Consider the following 22,199-nt stretch of genomic DNA (forward strand, 5'->3'; position numbering starts at 1 on the left):
GACCTGTAATTAGTTCATTTCTGTGCCAAAGTTGACTGGCAGTGTTTAAGGCTCACACATCATTAAAAGAATATTTTCAACCCATTAGACTTAACCTTCTCTGGTGAATTTAGTGCACATCCAACACTAATGAAGCAACTTCAAGCTATTTGAAATATTTGAACTGCAAAGCAGACAGACAGCAAAACAAATCGGAGAGCAGAGACCAACATTTTGGACAAGTTTTGAATTTCCACATATACCGGCTCATTCTCTTTACTTGAAGTTGGGTATTACTTTCACATAATTAACAAACTCTGTTAGCATCCATTATCACTTAGCAAATTATGGAACAATTTGTTTTCCCAGAACAGGTAAAAAATTTTAATCACAAAGCCACAGAATAGTTGCTGTGCAGAAAGCAGCTAATTAACCCATCATGTCTGCATCAGCTGTTTTGAGCATTTGACTTGGTGCTAAAGTGTTGGTTTTTCTTTATCACTCTGCACTTGAGGATTTTAACGAATGACAATGCCGTTTTGAATGCCTCAGTTGAATGTACCTCCATCACATTTCCACGCAGGGCATTCCAAACACAATCAATTCACAGATATAGTGAGGTCTGCAAATGCTAAAAAGTCAAGAGTTGAGAAAACGTGGAGCTGGAAAAAGCACAGCAGGTCAAGCAGCATCAGAAGAGGAGGAGAGTCAATGTTTTGGGCAGGACCCTTCCTCAGGACTCATTAATTACTGTATGGGCAAATTGGTTCTTAACTTGCATTTGCTTCTACAGCAACACACAATCTGTCTGATGAAACCCGATCCTTTTACAAGCAGGAACAGTTTCACCATATCGACTCTGCCCAGATCTCTCAATTTTACAAATGTCAACTAAATCTCCCCTAAGCCTTCTCCGCTAAAAAGGAAAACACTGACAACTCCTTCAACTTTCCCTTCATAACAAAGGTTCTTATCAGTGGGACCATTCTCAATCCAAAGCAATCTCATCCTTCCTGTGTGGCAGCCAGAAATGTACTTCATACTCCAGCTAAGGTCAAACCAGTGTCTTAAGTTCAGCATAACTTTGCTGCTTTTATAGTTTATGCCTCTATTAATGAAGTCTAAAATATTAGATGTTTTAACAACTCTCCACAATTTCTGCCATCTATAATGACTTATTTAAATACACACATGTCTCTGTATTCCTGCTTATCACTTAAAAATACTCACTTTATGCTGTACAATCTCTTCATGTTCTTTGTGCCAAAATATTTCCACATTGAACTTCATCTGTTCACTGCAACTTGACCATTTTGTGAAATTCTGCACTGGCCTCAGTTTACAATGCTTCTAAAGTTTTGATCATCAATAACGTCCTTAGGGAATAAGCTTTTCCAGGCACAAACAGGGGTTTAGGGCCAGTCCTGACAGTAGACAGATATTTTAGGATGTGCTTCCAAGCAGGCTCTCGATCTGCTATCCAAATGCCTAAGGTAATAAACTAGGAACTGGGTAGAAAGAAAGATCAAAAGATCTAACTGACGTTTATTGAACTCACTGAAATGTACAAATACTACATTCACAAGCACATCCATGTCTGGGCTCACATTAAAGTTGTTTGGTTACAAGTAGCAGTATTTTATCAATGTCATATTCAAGAAACCTTAGATCTTTATACTGTAAAAGTCAATTGATAATATAAGCAGCATTTTTCTTAAAAGTTATACTGATATTAACTGCAACATATCTTTTGAAGCTAACATGTACAGCTTGTGTGCAGTGGGCATGTCAATTTCTTCTGAGGATTTCTCTCAGTTGGATTTAAGGTATACTTACAGGGGGAAAAAAAAAGTAGCAGTCACACTACACATGGGAAATTTAAATGGGCAAATACGTCAGGACGAAAGTATCACAGCAAATATAAACCAAACCAGGAGTCATAAACTATGTGGAAACTCAGCCTGCGAGAGAGAGAGAGATCTGACAAGGCAAATTTATAAATTATTCCCATTATATATGATCCAGCTAATACAGCAATTAAATAATCTTCCATTTGAGCTTTTAGTAAAATCACCTCAAGGCAAAATTAGGGTTGTGGAGTACTCCACTGTACAGACATGTGCAGCTCCAACAACACAAGACAACTGAAAGCATCTAAGACAAAGCATCCTGCTCGACTGGCACCATGCCCCCAAAGATCTCCTTTCTTCACACCACTCAAGGGCAGTGTGTACCATCTACAAACGGCACGTCAGAAATTTACCGAGTCTCCTTAGACAGTACCTTCCAAACCCACAACCACTTCTATTTAGAAGGACAAACGCAGCAATTACATGGGAATACCACCAGCTACAAGTTCCCACTAAGTCACTCACTGTCTTGATTTGGAGTATATATCACAGCTCCTTCAATATTGCTGGGTCAAATCCTGGAAGTCCCTTCTCAATATCATCTACTGAATGAACAAAAAAAAGACACCAAAATAAATCACCACATCGGAGGTCTCAAAATAACTAACTTTCAGATATGATCAGCTGCACCCTTCATGAAATGGAAATGGCAATGGCCTATTCCACAATTAAGCTTTGTTCATGCCCCTACATAAAAACTGGTTTATTGAAGCAAATGGCATGAAACCAGGAGAATCTGACTAAGCATGAACACTGCCCTTCTCATGAGGAACTGACATTAATGTTTATGAATTAAGCAGGAGTCACTTCAAAGAGGAGTTTAGTAACAAATAAATAGATAAAAGTGAGGGAGCTAGAATCTGCAATCATTTTGCAAAACTTGAGTAATTTAACATCAACAAGATACTTGACTAATTCACCCATTGACTTCAGTTCTTTCATACTTTGCACATACCCCAATTATAATATGTTTGTGGGGATTGAAGGATAATGTTTATATCAATGTTTGTATCTTCATGGTGCATTTCGAATCTAGATATTGGTGCAATCACCCTCCATCTTAAAGGAAATGCAGTCAGAAGGAATGGGTGACCGGTAAGAATAAGCCTGGCAGGTAGAGAGTCAGGAAAGCTCCAGAACAGATTTGGGCGCTTCGGAACATGAACGTGATGGCTCTCTGGAGAGTTCGGGAGTAGAAAACAGAGGGAGAAAACTGATGGGGGAGATTTAATAGTGAAGGGTACAGACAGGCATTTCTGCAGCTCCAGGCATGACTTCAGGATGGTATGTTGCTTTCCTAGAGACAGGGTCAGGTATGTCACTAAGCAGCTGCAGGGCATTCTGAACAGGGTGGGTGAAAAGTCAGATCGTGGTTCATATTGGGACCAACAATATAAGGGATGGGTTGTCACAAGAAATTAGGGAGGTTGGTAGCAGATTAAAAAACAGGACCTCAAAAGTAACCTCTGGATTACTCCCAGTGCCACCTGCTCGTCAGGAGAGGAATAGATGGTTATAACAAATGAATGCATAGTTGAAGAGTTGCAGCAAAAGGCAGGGTTTTAGATTGCAGGATCACTGGATTCATTTCTGGGGAAAGTGGGACCTGTACAGGTCTGACAGTTTGTACACAAACCAGAATGGGACCAAGATCCTTGTGGGAAAGTTAGACTCCACCAGCCACACTAACTAAGTTAATTTAGCAGATGAGTGGGTGGTGGATACAGAGTGGAGGTGCAATGGGTTATCATGCACAGACAAAAATGGGTGAATGACCAAGTCAGTCTCGAAAGCAATCTAAATATAGTCAAGTTGAAGCAGAAGGGAGAATAGCAAGGCCGATGGCATTTATTTTAATGCCAACAGTCTTGCAAGTAAGGCAGATGAGTTGACAGAATTGATTAGCCTATGACGATAGAATTTCATTGTTATCTCAGAGACACGGTTGAGGGAGAGATAGGACTGGCAGCTCACTCAGGTGGGCATGGGCAGGGTGGAATAGAGGAGTTGGGGGTCACAATGATTAATCAAAGAATAATCAATTACTCCAGTAAAAGGAGAGAGGAGTCCTCAAAATGATGCCAAATAGGTAGAACTTTTTAATTTTTGTTTAAAAGATTTAAAAGGGCCAGCACACACACAAACTGGAAAGATAGAAAGACACCTGTAGGCAATAATCAGGGAAGTGTAAAGCTAATAGGAGGAGGAGGAGGAGTAATAATATAAGGGGATTTCAATTCCTCTCCACCCCCAACCTGTACCTCAGGTATTAACTTGGAGACAGAGTGCAGGCAAATAGGACTAGATTAATTTAGGATATCTGGTTGGCATGGACAAGTTGGACAGAAGGGTCTGTTTCCATGCTGTACATCTCTATGACTGACTTAGATGAGACAGAAATCTTGAAACGTGTCCAGGATAGTTTTCTAAGCCAAACAGTCCTACAGGAGATACTCATCTTAGTTTTAGGAACAAAGCTAGGCACATGAGGGGAGGGGGAAAATTCTAGCCCCTGATGTCTGTGCCATATTCACCAGAGTTTGGCATCAAGCAACAATAGCAAAGCTGGAATCAATGGGATCAAATGCTCCACTCGTTGGAGTCATACCTAGCACATGGTTACGATTGCTGGAGCTCAGTCATCTCTGCAGGAGATCTTCAGGATAGCATCTGAGGTCCAACTATCTTCAAATGATAAAAAAGGTCAGAAGTGGGGATGTTGGCTGATTGCACGATATTCAGCACCATTCGCAACTCCTCTGAAGGGCATTGGTGTGCATGTACACAGGTCCTTGCAAATTACATCTCCATGAGACAGCCACAGCTATTGCTTACAGATGTTAAAAGCATACAGATCAAAATTACGCAAATTATTGAAATGTGCGCATATTTTAGGGAGAATATAATTATACATAGACCAGGTTTATGGTCTAAACTAAAAACATTAACAGTGTGGATATGGCTCACTAACTAGTCTACATGAAGCACAGTACTAACTTAGCCTGCAGTCAGATATAATCCAAAACCAAAAAAAGTGTACAGTCCCCACCTTCCTCCTCCTCACTGACTTTTAGGAACCTGAATTCCAATGTCAAAAACTTGTAGAGCCTGAATGGTGTAACCAAAGCAACCCATTTACAAAAGCACAGTTCTCTAGTTCAAATTTTTTTCGAATAGCCCTCAAGAAACAAAGAGAAAGCTACTTGAAAACAAAGATGTAAAATCACAAATAAAAATAGAAACAAGCAGAAAAATTGGTTTAAATCAAATTAATTGGCCCTTTTGGGAGAAATGCAGGAGGATGAATAGCCTATTTCTGTGCAGTGAATTCAGTAATTTTACAGCACTGATACACGATGCATGAATAAATTAAATTAATGGATCACAAGGTTGGATTTGGTGAAGAAAAAAAAAAGTGACAGAATTGACTGCATCGTTCTTCTACTGAATACCCCACCATACAATAATGCTAATGCAGATGGGATCACTCCACTGTCTGAAATTAAATAATCTGTATTCTTTAGGAAGCACATGCTTTCTTCTATGAAGCTGGCAATCATGCTGATATACCATCCAGTAGTGCTCAAACCACTTTTGCAGAATTATTTATCCATACAACTGTACAGAAACTGGGAGATCTCCAAAAGGTCTTATTTGGAAATAAATGAAGGAAAAGCGAAACAGTTCAGAGTTAAAAAGGTACTGTTTTCTGAAAGCAACTACTAAGTGTTGATAAATAACAGCTCATGTTGATCCAGTTGCATTATCTTGGCTTTCTCCATGACCAGGGTAGTCTTCATTAAAAAAAAAAGCCAGATATTTTCATGACAACATTGACCTTGCAGAACTTTTGACATGAAGCAATTTGATTTTGTTTGTCTAATTCAAAAAAGTTAACTGCCCTCATCTTTCATGAGCAAAATTAACAGTGCACAGATGTTGGCGTCCTTAGTGCATTTTCCCCAATTGGCCTTAATACTCAAAAGACAGCCACAATTAAGATTATAGACATCTTAACAGCAGATAGCTCAGCCTGCAAAAAGATTTAAACCTCAATTATGTCCTATGAGGAGTAAGAATGTAAAAATAATCAATCATATGAGAGGGGGAGAGAGAGAGAGGGGGGGAGAGAGAGAGAGAGAGGGGGGAGAGAGAGAGAGAGAGAGAGGGGGGAGAGAGAGAGAGAGAGAGAGGGGGGGGGGAGAGAGAGAGAGAGAGGGGGGGAGAGAGAGAGAGAGAGAGAGAGGGGGGGGGAGAGAGAGAGAGAGAGGGGGGGGGAGAGAGAGAGAGAGAGGGGGGGGGAGAGAGAGAGAGAGAGGGGGGGAGAGAGAGAGAGAGAGAGAGGGGGGGGGAGAGAGAGAGAGAGAGGGGGGGGGGAGAGAGAGAGAGAGAGGGGGGGGGGAGAGAGAGAGAGAGAGGGGGGGGGGAGAGAGAGAGAGAGAGGGGGGGGGGAGGGAGAGAGAGAGGGGGGGGGGAGGGAGAGAGAGAGAGGGGGGGGGAGGGAGAGAGAGAGAGGGGGGGGGAGGGAGAGAGAGAGAGGGGGGGGGAGGGAGAGAGAGAGGGGGGGGGGAGGGAGAGAGAGAGGGGGGGGGAGGGAGAGAGGGGGGGGGGAGGGAGAGAGGGGGGGGGAGGGAGAGAGGGGGGGGAGGGAGAGAGGGGGGGGAGGGAGAGAGGGGGGGGGAGGGAGAGAGGGGGGGGGAGGGAGAGAGGGGGGGAGGGAGAGAGGGGGGGGGGAGGGAGAGAGGGGGGGAGGGAGAGAGGGCGGGGAGGGAGAGAGGGGGGGAGGGAGAGAGGGGGGGAGGGAGAGAGGGGGGGAGGGGGGGAGGGGGGGAGGGGGGGGGAGGGAGAGAGGGGGGGAGGGAGAGAGGGGGGGAGGGAGAGAGGGGGGGAGGGAGAGAGGGGGGGAGGGAGAGAGGGGGGGAGGGAGAGAGGGGGGGAGGGAGAGAGGGGGGGAGGGAGAGAGGGGGGGGGGAAGGGAGAGAGGGGGGGAAGGGAGAGAGGGGGGGAAGGGAGAGAGGGGGGGAAGGGAGAGAGGGGGGGAAGGGAGAGAGGGGGGGAAGGGAGAGAGGGGGGGAAGGGAGAGAGGGGGGAAGGGAGAGAGGGGGGGAAGGGAGAGAGGGGGGGAGGGAGAGAGGGGGGGAGGGAGAGAGGGGGGGAGGGAGAGAGGGGGGGAGGGAGAGAGGGGGGGAGGGAGAGAGGGGGGGAGGGAGAGAGGGGGGGAGGGAGAGAGGGGGGGAGGGAGAGAGGGGGGGAGGGAGAGAGGGGGGGAGGGAGAGAGGGGGGGAGGGAGAGAGGGGGGGAGGGAGAGAGGGGGGGAGGGAGAGAGGGGGGGGGGAGGAGAGAGAGGGGGGGAGGGAGAGAGGGGGGGGGAGGGAGAGGGGGGGGGGGAGGGAGAGAGGGGGGGGGAGGGAGAGAGGGGGGGAGGGAGAGAGAGAGGGGGAGGGAGAGAGAGAGGGGGAGGGAGAGAGAGAGGGGGAGGGAGGGAGAGATCTTATGTCCCTTTGTTGATATCAATGCAATGACATAGATGAGAAACGTCTACAATTGTGATTTTTGGACAGAGCAGGTTGGAACTTTGCATACACAGAGTCCAACATATTCAGAAGGGGATTCCAAAAGGTCTTTAAGAGAATATTTCCTTACTTCAAGAATACCAGCCTAAATCATTCAGACCCTCTGACACACCACTGATTCCCTTTGGGTCATCAAATGACATAAGATGTGATGTAAATAAGGAATACCCAAAAATACATTTGAAAAGATGACTGAATTGGTGGTTTGCTATTACTTTGGCTCTGTAGATTGATCGGTGAAGTTTTAACCACAACACAAAAGGATATAGCGGCATTTAATCAAATGCTGTGCCAGTCTCTGAGCCTGGAAATTGAGTCAGTAAACCAAATGCGCCACATGGCAAAGCAATTATTCAATTTTTCCATATCACTGCATTTGGGAACATTGTAATTTGGAACAGGAAGTGGGAAACTACATCAACAGATTTCCAGTTGTGACATTCCTGGCACGTCTCAGAGTTAGTCTTGGTCTCAAATGGAAAGTTTTGGGCCAATGTAATGATTTTCGTCTGCCTTCAGACCAACCACAAAATTGGTTGTGTTTCGCAGAAAAACCCACAGCAGTTTTTGCCTTCAGGATCAAGTGAATAATAGGGCCCTGATCATCTTAGGTCTTCTGTAGGCAGATGGTACACAATCCTGCAGGTTAAATGTTGGATCAGTGTTGAAGTGTATTGTTTATATTGAATATATAGGGTCAAAATTCAACCCATGGTCCTTGAACAAGCACAATTTCCATTACTTAAATGGAATGTAATTACCACAAAAAGAAACATCTGGTATAAATATGGACTGGTGGAGTACTTAAAGCTAATTTAATATGGACTTGAGTCACATTCCAAGTACCATCATATACATAATTTCCACGTCCCATAAATCCCAAATATTCCAAAGTCCCATATTGAAGACAGTGTTTGCCCACAGCATACATTGATTTTATCTCAAGTCTTTCGCTGTAGTCAATGACATTAGCTGAAGCCTTCAGCAACTGCAAAGAGTCAGTAGCTCAAAAAGGAGTTAAGCTAGATTTCAGAGCGGTCAGCAATAAAAATAGAATGCTCTCGTTACTCCTACTGTGCCTTCAGTACTACTTTGTAAAGAAAAACATGAAGTCTAGAGTCTGTAGGCAATGAATAAATGCAAATTTAAAGCAATAAAATTTACATAAACACTATTGCCAGATCATATGGTGTACAGCATGTAACTGTTAGTCAAAATGCCATTGTGACTCATTAATTATAAAACTCATGGTTAGCAAAGAGAAAAATCAGCCACATTTAGTCATTAAGTGACAACAAGACGACTAGTCTGAAACTGAAAACATCCATAAAAGGCATTCCCTTTATCCAAGGGAGTGTGTCATATTTTTATAAGTATCAATTTTGCCACATTAAAACGATGCATCAAAAATTCAAAGAAACCAATGCATGCATCAACAGTACAGGATATTTAAAGTATATTCCCAGTAATTGAAACATTTATTCTCTATAAAATGAATCCAGTGACATCACAAACTGAAGTTGTGTTGTGCTGTGCTATCCATATGTTGCACAGACCAGACTACATCTCTCACACATTTACATGTCACTGCATGAAAACTTCAACATCTGCCTGAATAGGTAATAGCTATTATTTATATCTTCATATAAAAATTTCCTGAAGCAGTAATTTTGTACAAGCGACCAGCTGGAATAGAAGATTCACAAACAAACAATTAATACACTGAATCATCCAGATATAGAGGATATAATCACATCCTCCTTTCTAAAAGGAAGATAGATGTCAAGATGCATTTATGTACAGAAACTTTATTTTTAATCTAAGAAATTTACGACTCCTAAACATTTCCACAACTATACATGGTGTGGTAATGAGAATCTTTTCGTGTCTGTTGAAATAGTTTTCCTTGACATACTTAGACATTAAAGTGACTCTTGCTCTCCTTCCTAGAAATTCCTGACTGCCGGAGTCCATAACACAGCAGAGAGAGGGAGGGCGTGTTCAACATGAGAACTTTACCTGAGGTGAAGTTTGACATTGACTGGCTACGGGGTATGTACCTACACGTAGGCTTTACATGATTACGGCAGACTAGGACTGACATTTCTCTACATTTGCATTTCAATCCAAACACCCTCCTTTTGATACAAGAATAATGACATGGATCATGTATATTTTTAGTAACCCAACAGTTACTCTGTTCTTAGGCCCTAGTAGGTCATTATTGCCATCAGTGTCTGCATATGCACGATACTGGAATTATAAAATTGCATTAGTCTCTTAGAAAGTATGTTTGCATATTGTTGTTGGTGGTTCATCTGGAGGACGTTATTTTGCCAGTCTGTAACGTTCCGGTCATATATTATTGAGCTATCAGTTGTTTCTCAATGAGCCTCTGGGTCCAATCAATGAGCAGTGTTCAGTGTCAATGGTGCGATTTCCTCTTCCTGATCTGCCCTCTGCAGTTGGGTGGATGTACCTGCAGTTGCAACAGCATAGCTCATCATTCACACTCACCATGTTCAATTAGGGTGACAACTGCTCCATACAAATCCCAAGTTGCTACTTGGACTGGCTTTTGAGGAGAGCATTGAATGTTTGCACTGACTGGCTTGCTAATATTCAAATTGTTTAAAGTTAAAGTTAAAGTTAAAAATCACACAACACTAGGCTATAGTCCAACAGGTTTAACTGGAAGCACACTAGCTTTTGGAGTGATGCTCCTTCATCAGGTGGTACATGAAGGAGCGTTGCTCCGAAAGCTAGTGTGCTTCCAGTTAAACCTGTTGGACTATAACCAGGTGTTGAGATTTTTAACTTTGTACACCCCAGTCCAACACAGGCATCTCCAAATCATAATTGTTTAAACACAGTCTTGTCAAAATGAAATGAAAATTTTGATGTTTCAACTTAATTTTCTCTCACTTACCTGTTACTATTTCTGGTTTAAGTAGCCTTTTTGCTTTTGGAAGTTAGAGTAGAAAAATACATACATGGTGACAACTGTCCTGTCCTACTCTCCATGCCTTCAGATTGTGTTTCTCCACCTGGGGATTGTTTATCTTTGTGGGATTCATTCATCCTTCAATTTTCACTGCCACCTCAAGCTTTCCATTTGACAGGGGACAGAGTGTGGAAATGATGTGCACTGTTGAATTTCCCAACCTTTCATGAAGTGATTGAACTTTTTCACTCATGAGTAGAGGGTCTTCATTGCTCACAACAATATCAGGAATGCCATAATGACTGAAGTGCACTTTAAGGCATTCAACAATCTCAGTAGCAGCTACTGAAGTAATCAGATTTTACAGAAAAACTGCAGATGCTCAAATCCAAGGTAGGCAAGCAGGCGACTGGAAGAACACAGCAAGCCAGGCAGCATCAGGAGGTGAGAAGTCAATGTTTCGGGTGTAACCCTTCTTCAGGACTGAAGTAATCAGTCCACCTCCCAGCATTGTACAGTCCTACGACAAGACAAATCAGTTCTTAAGCGTGAAGAAATTTATACCCAACTCCATCCACAGTCTGTCTGGGATGTCACACATTATCAACACCTCTCTAGCTTGCTCAGTTTGGTATTCATTGCAGGCTGTACTAGCTGATATGGCCCTTTATTTTATTGCTCATTTTTGGCTAGTAAAAAAGGATATTTCTTTATTTCCTCAGACTTTACTTACATTCACTGGTGACTCATATGGATGGGCTTTAAACAGCACTCCTCAACTCCTTCAGGAGAAATAGCTATTTCCTTTGTACATGTTATATTGGGTTGTCAATTCATCTCGATGTACCCAATACAGCAAAAGGATGTGCACTTAATGCTCCCTAGCCATCCTTTTATCATAGCTTCCTTCAATACTTAGGGTTAGAGATTTACATCTTCTTGGATAGCTTGTTTGATTGGACTAAGGCTCTTGCCTCTTAGAGTCTCTGCGCAATTGTTGACTGCTGATTTGTGTCGAATCTGGAAGATTTCAATCTTTTGTAGCACTGTGCAGTCTTTACTGAGTGTGCTCTCAACAGCATGTCTGCAATACACATCAGTTTTCCTTACTGGTGTGTAACATTTGGATGGTAGCCCTAACATTCGCTGCAAGTGGAGCAAAGGGTGGTGGCTAAGGAAGATGCTCTGAAGTGGCTTGCATTCAGACTCAACTGTCACTTTATCTCTTCCACTTGTAAACTGATGAAAATATTCAGAAGCAACAAACAAGGTCTGGGCATTCTCTCTTGATCAGGGCATAACATACTTTATGGATGCAAATGCAACTGGTTGACCTTCCTACATTAGCGCTGTTTCACACCCTGTCTCACTCATATAGATCATGATAATTTAGCACTGGTATTGCCATGACTGGGGTCCTGGATTTTAGTCTATACTAATTCTTGTTCGGAGCTGCAGTACCACTGTATGACCTTGGCAGAGTTCACATAATGGTTCACACTCCAGTGAAAATAAAATTGAAGAAATTTCCAAACAGTTGACAACTCCAAATCATTGCCAGGCTTTTACATCTGTTGGTTGCAGCACAATTGCTATAGCTCTCACTTTACGACCTGGGTAAAAGCCATGTAAGGATATGGACAGGTCAATATAGTTGATTTTAAGTATTAAATTGTAATCTTCTCCAACTTCAGGTTCACTTGGTGAGCTCTGTCAAACAAACAGTCACACTATGTTTTGATAGGGATCAAACGATGGCTTCTTTCAGGGTGTAGCCACATCTAGTAAATCAGCCACTCCAGGTAGATCACTAACATGTCATCTGTGTTTATATTCTTCTCAAACATTGCAAATGCCAATATGCTCAACCACCTCTGTCACTTGAAGAGCATCAGACCATAGTTTACAAAAAACACTAACTTCATCTGCCAGCAAACATCCTTGGCATGGCAAATATGAAACTAGAAGAATTGGGAGAAGTAGTTGTAAAAATGAAACTCGGTGCATTTACATCTCAAATGAATACTGGAGACAGACACTGTCAGTGTCATGCAAAAAATTTACGAGAAAGAGAAAATGATCTCTCAGAAAGAGTAGAAATTTTATCCACAGCCTTAAGTTCAGGCTTCACATTCAAAGACTTTACTTTCTCAAAGTCAAGCTCATGGAAGAGGAAACACCTCAGCAGAAAGAAGGGGGTCAGGTAAGTTAATTGAAAGCATGTAGGAAGAAGGGGGAAAAAAAGTGGTCCTTTTCAATATTTATTTACAAATTAGGTGACTCTGTTAAACGCAATGTTGCTAGAAATTTGTTAAAAAAAAACCCATGTAGATTCCTCCGACTGTAACAGTCATGAATATTTGAGTTGTGATTATTCTAAAAAATAAAATGTGCAAACTAATCTGTTACATTTCAGGTATCGTTGATATTTCTTCTGAAAAGTGTTCTGCAAAATATGTTACATATTGTGAAGACTTAAAATTTTTGTTTTTAAAAAGTGGACTGAAATAAGAAACTGTTTTCAAAACCAGTGTTGGAAAAGTCGGCTGCAGTATTGAAAACAGATAATCGGACATCCACAGTAGGTAATTTGAACAACCCCAGTCATTGAAGCTCAAACTTTCTGAACATCTGGGAGGGGAGGACTCCTACTGATGTAGTTCTTGGTGGCAGTGGTCAATGATTGACCCCCTGCTTGCCAACTGAGATTGAGTCTAGAGAGGCTGAGCAACTTGGAGCTGGAAACAAGTTACAAAAGAGTTACTGACCAGCAAGAACACAACTGACTGGTGAGAGGGACTGAAGTGTCCAGGTCTCCTCCCAGCCTAGAAGCCACCTGATCTGAGCAGTCAAAACAACTAATTTTAACACTGAAGAACACCAGTTACTTTTCCTACAGCAGTTGCTGTGACTTTTACATTGATAAAGACATGTTCCAACTGAGTTTTTAAAAACAATTTCAGATGTGGGAATTGCTGGCTGGCCAGCATTTAGTGCCTATCCCTTGTTGCCCTGGAGAAGGTTGATCCACAATGCCCATAGGGCAGGAATTCTAGGATTTGACTCAGCAACAGCGAAGGAACATATTTCCAAGACAGGGTGGGGAGTGGCTTGGAGGAGAACTTGCAGGTGCAGTACGTATCCCAGGTAACTGCCTCTTTTGCCCTCTTAGATTACAGCAGTCATAGGTTTGGAAGAGACCGGCTAATGATCTTTGTTGAATTTCTGCAGTGCATCTCGTCGATTGTGCATACTCCTGCTACTGATTTTTGTGGTGAAGGGAGTAGATGCTTGTGGATGTGGTGCTAATCAAGTGTGCTGAATTAGTTACTCTATTTCTTAGAGACTAGTAGACACACCCAAAGAAAAAAAGATATCTGAACAATAAAGGAATGTCTGGACAGTCAAAGAACTACCTCAATATCAGAACTGATGCAACAACATTCCAGGTTTTCAATCTCTGCCAATAATTGGGTAACTGGGGAGAGAATAGGGCCCCTCAAAGATCAGCAAGGTGGCCTTTGTGTGGAGCCACAGGAGAGGGGGCAGATACTAAATAAGTACTTTGCATCAGTATTTACTGTGGAAAAGGATATGGAAGATATACAAAGTAGGAAAATAGATGGTGACACCTTGCAAAGTGTCCATATTACAGAGGAGGATGTACTGGATGTCTTGAAATGCACAAAGGTGGACAAATCCCCAGGACCTGATCAGGTGTACCCTAGAACTCTGTGGGAAGTGAGAGAAGTGATTGTTGGGCCCTCTTGCTGAGATATTTGTATCATCGATAGTCACAGGTGAGGTGCCGGAAGACTGGAGGTTGGCTAATGCGGTGCCACTGTTTAAGGGTGGCAAGGACAAGCCAGGGAACTATAGACCAGTGAGCCTGACGTCGGTGGTGGGCAAGTTATTGGAGGGAATCCTGACGGACAGGATGTACATGTATTTGGAAAGGCAAGGACTGATCAGGGATAGTCAACATGGCTTTGTGTGTGGGAAATCATGTCTCACAAACTTGATTGAGTTTTTTGAGGAAATAAAGAGGATTGACGAGGGCAGAGTGGTAGATGTGATCTATATGGAATTCAGTAAGGGGTTCAACAAGGTTCCCCATGGGAGACTGGTTAGCAAGGTAAGATCTCATGGAATACAGGGAGAACTCACCATTTGGATACAGAACTGACTCAAAGATAGAAGACAGAGGGTGGTGGTGGAGGATTGCTTTTCAGACTGGAGGCCTGAGACCAGTGGAGTGCCACAAGGATCGGTGCTGGGTCCTCTACTTTTTGTCATTTACATAAATGATTTGGATGCGAGCACAAGAGGTACAGTTAGCAAGTTTGCAGATGACACCAAAATTGGAGGTGTAGTGGACAGCAAAGAAGGTTACCTCAGATTACAATAGGATCGTGACCAGATGGGCCAATGGGCTGAGAAGTGGCAGATGGAGTTTAATTCAGATAAATGCAAGGTACTGCATTTTGGGAAAGCAAATCTTAGCAGGCCTTATACACTTAATGGTAAGGTCCAGGGAGTGCTGCTGAACAAAGAGACATTGGAGTATAGGTTCATAGCTCCTTGAAAGTGGAGTCACAGGTAGATAGGATAGTGAAGGCAGCATTTGGTATGCTTTCTTTTATTGGTCAGAGTATTGAGTACAGGAGTCAGGAGGTCATGTTGTGGCTGTACAGGACATTGGTTAGGCTACTGTTGGAATACTGCGTGCAATTCTGGTCTCCTTCCTATCGGAAAGATGTTGTGAAACTTGAAAGGGTTCAGAAAAGATTTACAAGGATGTTGCCAGGGTTGGAGGATTTGAGCTATGGGGAGAGGCTGAACAGGCTGGGGCTGTTTTCCCAGGAGCGGAGGCTGAGGGGTGACCTTATAGAGGTTTACAAAATTATGAGGGGGTATAGATAGGATAAATAGACAAATTCTCTCTCTGGGGCCAGAGAGTCCAGAACTAGACTGTATAGGTTTAGGGTGAGAGGGGAAAGATATATAAAAAAAAAAGAGACCTAAGGGGCAACTGTTTCACACAGAGGGTGGTACGTGTATGGAATGAGCTGCCAGAGGATGTGGTGGAAGCTGGTACAATTGCAACATTTAAAAGGCATTTGGATGGGTATATGAATAGGAAGGGTTTGGAGGGATATGGGCCGGGTGCTGGCAGGTGGGACTAGATAGAGTTGGGATAGCTGGTTGGACCGAAGGGTCTGTTTCCATGCTGTACATCTATGACTTTAATAATTGCTTTTTTCTATTTGTTGCTTGTATATTAGGGAGAATTTCAGGGTGACTAGAGTTTTAGTTAGTGTTACATGCCAATGGTTTGTATCTGTATACCTGTAGCTATAGATTAATTACTTTAATAAATAACTAGTGTTCAGTCCAGAAATCTGATCTGTGTTGCCCATCAATCTGGATCCAAACCTCATGTAAATTGGGATAGCGTACACACTTTGAAAAAGAAACTTAGTATGTTGTACAACTCCAGGAATAACAGGGCTCAGCTTATAGCCTGATACCCCAGTGGGTTGTACCATTGTCCACTTAAACAATGTTATGTTGGAAGATCTGAATATTGCTATCTTTCTGTCTGTACTGGCTAGTTGTTGCTGAAGCTAGTTTTATAATGGCTGGCTACAGCTGAGCACGTGTTAAGTCTTACTTGGTGTAAATATACAACAATAAGTCAAATTAGAAACAACTATTCACTCAGAGCTTTCCCCAACAATGACCACTACCATTCCCCCCTCACTCCCTGCCCAGATCTGTAAAATTCTGACAACTCCAGGATAGTAACAGACCCATGACAGTCATTTACTAGCATTGAACAAGTGTTTGGTTGAAGCCATTCTCAGATGTATCCTAGATTCCTCAGCTTTAAAAAGGATTAAAAAGGTGAATCTTTGCAGATACATTTATCAAAATTTATAGAAATTGAGGTATACATTATGTGACTTGAAAATATATTTGGATTGACAGCTACTCAATTAAGTCAGGTGGCAACATGCCCTACTGCATCAATATTGACTGTTTACTAGCTTGCTACTATACAGATGTGTTCTCATTTACTCCTGAGAATTAACCCTTAGTTTCAAGTTGCTGTTGCCACCCTTTCTGAACATCAGTACATGTTCTTCCCATCCAACTGGTGCCTCTTCAATGTCCAATGGCTTCCTTATAGCTACAATTGAACTGCAGATTTGTAACTAAAAAAGGTCCAAACACTTTAGAATATACATCATCTATTTTTGAGGAATTAATTTGTTTTTGAGTTTGAATAGCCTTTTCTTGAACTTAAATATGATCAATATGTAATCAGCTGGTGTTATTAGAGGTTTGAAAAATCTTGCTGTTCTCATCTTCCCTTGTAAAATATGAGAAGGAAAAGAGAGCAAGAGAAAACCATTAAAGGCAATACACAAGGGAGGGCACCAACACCAGAACACTGAAGGAAAACACAACCTTCAACACCAAAGGGAAAGGAGTACTATTATCAGCAATACACATGAAGCACCGCTTACAGCACAATTGTGGTGAAATTGGTGGGTTCATATTGACTGAGGTCAGATATGAAAGAGTCAACCATGTTTGATTCATCGGGCACAAAATGTATACCTCCTGATTTTGATTTCAGGAGAGAGCGTGCGCGAGAGAAATAATTAGAATTTACATAAATGGTGCTCTACCTTGGAGTATTGCAAGAGGCAGTTTTGTTAAAATGTAACTGTCATGGGTTTGTTACAATCCTGATTTTGCTTCCCCAGATGGGAACTGAAATAGTTGATCCAGAGGCAAAAAACAAAAACAAACAATTGACTCTCTAAAAGCAAATGTTTATATCAATATTGAGATTTGCATACAGTAAGGAAAATAACAATATACACAAATAATTAACAGATTTAGGAGCTAGCCTATTACTAAAATGTGGACTTCACCAGTATCCTCATTCCTATCCCCTTCACACACACCCCTGCCTTGTGAGCAACCCCATGCAGCACTTCATCATACAATCTGTCAAAAAAAATTAGGCATAAGCTGAAAAGTCCCTAGAATCTGAACGATATTTCAGAATTCCCTAGTGAACACTTCTTCCGTTGGGAGTATAGAGTGAAAATAATCCCATAAACCAAAACAGAATACTTTCTTGAACACATCAGTTAATCTGATCAATATCAATGAAAAGAACATGATCAAACTAGTACCTCAGATTTAAGATGTGTTAGTCGAGGAGAATCATCAAGACTAATTCTCTTTTTTAAAAATGGGAGGAAAAGTCAAACTTTGATTTGACACTTGCAGATTTTCAAATACAGCAATATCCCACAAACAGCAATAATAACAACTGGATTGAGGTTAGTGAGGAGTACCTATTAGCCAGGACACCAGTAAGAACTCCCATGCTTCAAATTAAAGTCATTCACAGGACATGCACATAGCTGGCAAGGTCAACAATTATTGCCCACCATTCATTCACAATGCCAGGGGATCTTTAATACCTACTTGAGGGGGCATTTGGGACCCCAGCTTAATGTCCCAACTGAAAGACCAAGTTCTCCTTTAGTACCTGTACTCAGGATTCAGTTCATTAAGGTGACTGGCTCAGGTGAACTGCGTACAAAAAGTGTTTTTCATTAAATCCATCAAGTACCATTGTCTTATTGAACCGGAACCCCCTCAACACACTTCTGCTAACTTCCTCACAGACAGCAATTTACAGACATACACCAACTGACAAAAACCTATGCCCAGGTTTAAACCACTTGTTACACGTCCCTTTCCACTCCATGATGAAACACTCACTCCAACTATTGACCATTTCGAGTCATGACGTGAAAATGGGCAAGTCATCGTAAGAGCTATCGATCAGTAGACATTCTTTGGATCAAGGAATAGGAAAGATAGGGAGTCGCAAACAAAGTTCCCAATGTTAGATGGTAGCCTTTCAATCATCATGTTGAGTGGCCCTTGCTAAACAGGTTAGCTATCACACAGATAACTTCCAATACTGGGACCCCAGTATAAACTCATGAACTGGTGAAGATACAAACACTGCACACTGGAGGGGACATTGTCCCCTCAAATCGACTAAAAAGCCAGTGATTAACCTTAATTTCCAAATCATTTGCTGACTGCTTGGCTTGCATTTTGCTATATAAAACCATATTGCAGAGAGATTTATTTATGCGGTTTTCAATATCCACACCCTTATGACATGGGGTTTCCCAAGCATCAAGCAAAATACATGACGCTGGTAGCAGTAGTCAGTGAAGTAGATCACCAGATCTGTTCACTGTTAGCTCAATCCTGGCTTCAGTTCACTAGCCAGCATGGGTTCATATTACTGTGTGGAAAGAACTTTCCCTCATTTACAACTTTTACTGGAGCTCATTTCATCAGCACTTGCTCATTATTCTGACTCCATTGCAAGAGTGTCCAGACAGTTACTGGAATTCAGTATCTCCAATTAACCACACAACTAAGTGCTTACATGGGAACATGCTTCCCATTTCAAATAGAGTTATGTAGATCCAACATCCATTTCAAGCAAGTTGACCATAATTCAAGTTGTATTCTTGGTCAAAATGCTGTTGTCTTATATAACAAGAAATATAGACAAGAAAAACAAGCCCTATAATATCCACAATGACACTCTACGAATGTTTCCAGTGAATTTAGACTGACTCATTTTATAACAAATCATCCAAAATTTTTAAACAGACAAACAATTATGGATGGGTATAAATAGGATTAATTTCAATCTTGGGAAGAGGTCAATTGGCCAGCTCTTCATTTCAGTTCTATTTCCCCCATCTTTGGCTACAAATTACTGCATTCAGCCTTTTCAAATCCCTTTCCAATTTCACTTTAAAGTGACATCATTATCTCTGCCTCACTAACTGAGAAAAGCATTGCGTAACCTTTACTTCCCTCAACCTTCCTCACCTGTCCTCTTGTCAGAACTTTGAAATATATGACTTTTGTAGGCAGTCAATTCACTGTATGAAAGGTTTCGTGTAGTCAGACAGTCATGCAGCATAGAAACAGAACCTTTGGTCCAACTAGTCCATGCTGACCACGTTCCCAAACTAAACTAGCCCCACTTGCCTGTTTTTGGCCCATATCCCTCTAAATCTTTCCCACTGATGTACTTATCCAAAATGTCTTTTAACGTCTTGGGGCAGCACGATGGCTTAGTGGTTAGCACTGCTGTCTCAGTGCCAGGAACCCAGGTTCGATTCCAGCCTTGGGTGACTGTGTGGAGTCTGTACATTCTCCCAGTGTCTGTGTGGGTTTCCTCTGGGTGTTCCAGTTTCCTCCCACAGTCCAAAGATGTGCAGGTTAATTGGCCATGCTAAATTGCCTGTAGTATTAGGTGCATTAATCAGGGGTGAATATGGGGAATGGGTCTGGGTGGGTTGCTCTTTGGAGGGTCGGTGCACACTGTAGGAATCTGATCTAATCTAATGTTGTAACTGTACCTGCATCCACCACTTCCTCAACAGATTATTCCACACAAGCTACTGAAAGAAAAAACAAACATTCTCCTCTCATCTGAAAAATATGCCCCCTAGTCTTGAACTGCCCTTATGATAGACATTACCTAAGCCCCTCACAATTGTATAAACCTCAATAAACGGTCACCCTGCAACCTCCTACACTCTGGTGAAGAAATGCCCCAATCCTTCTAGTCTATTTTTGTATCTCAAATCTTCCATTCCCAGCAACATCCTGGTAAGTCTTTGCTGTACCCTCTCAAGTTTACTATCTTCCTATAACAGGCTGACCAGACTTGCACACACTACTCCAGAAGAGGCCTCACCAACATCCTGTACAACCTCAACAGGGCATCCCAACTCAATGGTCTGAGCAATGAAGGCAAACATGCTAAACACCTTAACCAACCCATCTACCTATGACTCAAATTTCAAAGATAATACACCTGAACTCCTCGGTCTCCCTGCTTGACCCACGGCCCGACCACTTATTGTCTAAGTCCTGACCTTGTTTGTATTACCAAAATGCAATATCTTACATTTATACAAACCAAACTCCATCTACCACTCCTCAGCTCACTGACTCAATTGATCAAGATCGCTTTCTAATCTCATTTGATATTTACTTCCTCAAAATCTTGCATAATTCAAAAAAAACAACTGGATCCACTCAAAATCCTACATTCCTGTGGTTAAAGAACGGGATCAATATTCAAGCCTCAACAATCACCTCCCATTCCAAGCATGATTTCCCTGAAATCTAAATAGCTCTGTATTTCCTTCATTCCAAAATCCTCCTGACAACAGGAGTGCCCAGAATTGTGCAAACTACTGCAGGTTTTCTAACCAATGTTCTATACAAATGCAAAATAATGTCCTTTATATGTTTAATGTTCCCATGTATGAAACAAAGCACCCCTGGCTTTTCATGGCCTATTCTTTAGGCAAACGTTCAAAAGTGTATGCATCAGCACTACTAAATGTACCTGGTCTGACCATTTTAGATACAAATCCTTTAAATGGGTCTTATGCAAAATATGCCACTCATTTTGTGCAATAAGTTGACTACTATGACATGGATGGAAGATGCAATTTTTAATATAAATGTAAATGGATCTTTTATATTGAGCAACTTGTATACCGACATAAATAAGTGTGGCATAATCAACATTAGTCACGTGTGCCAACACAAACTAAGCCGGGTGAAATCATCATTTAGCCTGTTTAAATACCTTTGTAGGGTCTTTGGTCATCCTTGCTACTCGCCTTCCCATTTTATTTGTATCATTCACAAACTTGGTGATCATATATTTTCCTCTTCCAAGTTATAGAATCAGAGATGTACAGCACGGAAACAGACCCTTCAGTCCAACCCGTCCATGCCGGCCAGATATCCCAACCCAATCTAGTCCCACCTACCAGCACCCGGCCCATATCCCTCCAAACCCTTCCTATTCATATACCCATCCAAATGCCTCTTACATGTTGCAATTGTACCAGCTTCCACCTTAATATATTTTTGTAAATATTTATGATCCCTGTGATACCACTGGTTCCAGATTGCCACCCTGAAAATGGTCCCATTGTTATAACTTTGGTCTTCTGCTAATTAGCCAATTTTTTTTAAAAAGCTATGTTAATATACTACCTTAAACACTGTGGAATTTGGTTAAATAGTTTTGTCTACCTATCCAATGCCTTTTGGAAATCCAAAGATATTGGATCTTCTGGTTTCCCTTCATCAATCCTGCTTGTTACCACCTCAAAGGAATTCTAATTCTTTTGTGTCAGGCTTGATTTCCCCTTCATGAAGCCATGCTGACTCTGCTTGATTACAATATAAAATTTTTAAAACACTGTGCTAACGTTTTCCCAATTGTAGTACTATACACAATTCTGGCCACCATGCTACAGGAGGGAGATTATTAAATTGGAAAGGGTTGTTGCCAGGAATGAAAGGTTTGAGTTATAAGGAGAGGCTGGGACTTTGTTCACTGGAGGGTAGAAGATTGAGGGATGACCTTATAGAGGTTTATAAAATCATGAGGGGTATAGACAAGGTGAACAGCAAAGATTGACAGTGGGGAAGAGTTCGAAAGTAGGGGACATATTTTCAAGGAGAGAGAAGATAGATTTAAAAGGGATGGGCGGGGGGGGGGGGGGGGGGGGGGGGGGGGGGGAGGGGCTCAACTTTTTCCACACGGCGATTCATATGTGTGGTTAACTGCCAGTGAAAGTGGTAGATGCAGGTACAGTTACAACATTTAAAAGACATTTGGATAGGTAA

General features: G+C 41.9%; 1 protein-coding gene across 1 annotated transcript in view; it reads right to left on the bottom strand.

The window, feature by feature from the left end:
- The window catches only part of LOC122555180 (prostaglandin F2 receptor negative regulator-like), a 66,137-nt gene that overhangs the window by 27,781 nt on the left and 16,157 nt on the right, over positions 1-22,199 (bottom strand). The window lies entirely within an intron of this gene.

Source organism: Chiloscyllium plagiosum, unplaced genomic scaffold (assembly GCF_037043375.1).
Source record: "Chiloscyllium plagiosum isolate Xiang-an unplaced genomic scaffold, Cpla_swu_hap1 HiC_scaffold_12, whole genome shotgun sequence".
NCBI lineage: Eukaryota > Metazoa > Chordata > Chondrichthyes > Orectolobiformes > Hemiscylliidae > Chiloscyllium > Chiloscyllium plagiosum.